Genomic DNA, 2,757 nt, shown 5'->3' on the forward strand with positions numbered 1-2,757 from the left:
CGCACACACACACACACACACACACGCACACACACACACGCACGCACGCACACGCGCGCGCGGCGCAAACCTAGCCCGTGAAAGTAGGAAAAGGTTTATTATGCTTCAGTAGAAAAGTCTTACTTACTAAACGACCCAGTTCAGCGCTGAAATAACCATTGTTATCATTATTACTGGTCGTTTTAGCATAGTGTGTTGGCAGACTTTACCTACACAGGAAAGTTGAAACCTGCGTCCTTGGTGGAATCTAAGCAATTCGGTTTCCTTGCACGTAAGGCCCTGAGCATTCTCGGAAAATGTCCACGTGTTGCGCATGGCTGCGAGTTCATGCAGATGAGGCCATTTTCGCCTATCGTCTCTCTTCACCTCTAAGTGACGTCATATTTCGCTGCGTGGGATGAGTACAAATGTTCAATGTGTACGCGGGACCAAAGAGACAGGAGGTTTTGACATTTCATCGAACATCCTCGCTTTTCTGTTCGGATTCTATATTCCTCTCAGTCCGTATTACCTCTGGCAGTCATGGCCGAAGCAAACAATCTACTTTTTGTCGAAGGAGACGTGAAACAGTAACACTTCACAGTTCGGGTTTAGAGTCAGTGTGAAACTGGAGTGTCTGAAATATTTTACCCATCAGACTCTGGTACGGTTGAGGGAAAAGTCATCTGCTGTCAAATCAAACCTCATCTAGTATAGTACGTATTAAACTTTAAGAAAACCGAACAAAGGGAACAAAAACAAAACAATCCCCCCAAAACAAATTATTTTACAAAAATAAATAAATAAATTAAATAAATAAAACAAAAACACACTTTAAGAAAACAGGTTTTTTTAAAAACATCCAAAAATCCCAACCAAACCGATGCAAAATAAAGCAAAACATCAACTTGTCTATGTAACGTAACAGTCTTTCTGTTTGAAATAAGTATCGCTCCCTGCCTCGGTATCAGCGTTTGTGGTGTGGTGTGACGTCAACAAGACTCTTCACCTAACACCTTGGAGACGTGAGTTCAGTTCCAGTGCAGAGGGTTCTTTTAATCGAACATCTTCGTCTGTCTTCCAAGATGTCTTGTTCTCCTGCCCCATTTTGGTCCTGACATGCAAGTCGAAGCAGTTCACCATCTAAATAATCTGAATGGTTTCAACGAGGGCGTAAACCACCCACTATTCACTCCCAAGCTTGCCAACACTAAGTCCAGAAAGCAATTTTTTTCAGGTGAGAGGGGAAAAACACAAAACAGTTAATTCTTTTAACAATGCACATGATATATTGTTACTGCACTACATTATTTGTTTAGCTTTCTTCAACGTTTTGAATTTGATTTTTTACAAAACATTAGTAGAGCACATTCAACTGATACCAAAAAGAAAGAGACTGAACTTTTAAAAAAAATCAAAATCAAGGACATAGATCTAGTAGGCTACATCTGAACATCTGGTCAACGAATTATTACGATCTATCATAGCCTGGATCGGCCCTGTAAAGCAGATTAAAAAAAAAAATCAAAATTTCAAAATAATGTAAATTACATCAATACGAGCGTGAAATATTTACAATACATGTAGGCCTAATTATTATTATGTTATCATCATTCCGAACAAAAGGCTCATGGCAAGGTCACGCCTTTGCCTCTATACCAGCCCCATTCTTCGAGCAGTCTTGCTGGTTTTATATTCAATAACGACACAGCTCACCGCGTGTTTAACATTTTTTCCCTACACTCGTTGTGAGTGTCGTTTCTATTTTTCGATAAATATCTTAAGCTGATCACGGTCTGGCTTTCCAACATCTGTAAATCTATCGAGTTCTGAAAACTTAATTACTCAGCACTCCTGGGTCGAAATCAAATGGAGATTTTTGCCTGCGTTCAAATGCATTGATTTTTCTTTTTTTAACGTTATAAAAGTTGGTTAGATAAAGGAGACACGGAATTCTGCTCTGTACGTACTAAAGAATGCATCGGTGACGTGCAGAGTACAGAGATCTCTGTTTCATTAGGCAACGTGATAAAGCCTGCACTCCGTGTTTTGATGACGTGATGAGTGCGAGGCGAAATTTGTGCTCTGTGCTAGGCCCTAGTGGGGAAGAACTGACTTCGTCAGATAATCTATACAATATAATATGCGTATAAAGATAAACTGACGCAACCGGTACTGTTTATATTGTACGTGACATTTCCTGATAATAATCAGTACTGTACACATGTTTGGATGTGAGGTTTGGCTTACGGAATGCGTAACATAGAGGAAAATAATGCATTAAAGATATCATATATATCAGTACCTACGTAGTCTCATATTTGTAAAAGTTAAAATAGAAACACCTTGCCCGTGTATGTGTTTACTTTTAGAAGTTTGATGACATTCCAAATTCATTTCCTACTGGACACTTCGGATGATTGGATTGTGTAGTTTGAGTGTGACGTGGCGGTTGTGGAAAATATGTAGAGAGCTACTTATTTACTCAATGCTCTTAAATATTTCACACTCACTAGGAAAGGCGTGCGTATTTAATTCAGATGGTGGCAAAAAAAGATATTACATACAAAAGCATATAAATGATCCAATAATTACATTTTAGTGGTGTTTTGAAAGGAATTTCTAAAAAAACCAAGAATTTTTCAATTAATGGGTCAGCAAGTATTATTAGGGGGGGAGGGGCGACAGGTACGAAGATTATACACACACAAATACACACATAGACACGCGCGCGCGCACACACACACACACACACACACACACACACACACACACACT

General features: G+C 39.2%; 1 protein-coding gene across 1 annotated transcript in view; it reads left to right on the plus strand.

Moving 5' to 3' along the window:
* LOC101846542 (choline transporter-like protein 4) overlaps positions 1-2,757 on the plus strand; it is a gene marked incomplete at its 5' end in the record, with an annotated part of 80,568 nt that overhangs the window by 15,725 nt on the left and 62,086 nt on the right.

The sequence above is a fragment of the Aplysia californica genome, unplaced genomic scaffold, assembly GCF_000002075.1.
Source record: "Aplysia californica isolate F4 #8 unplaced genomic scaffold, AplCal3.0 scaffold00963, whole genome shotgun sequence".
NCBI lineage: Eukaryota > Metazoa > Mollusca > Gastropoda > Aplysiida > Aplysiidae > Aplysia > Aplysia californica.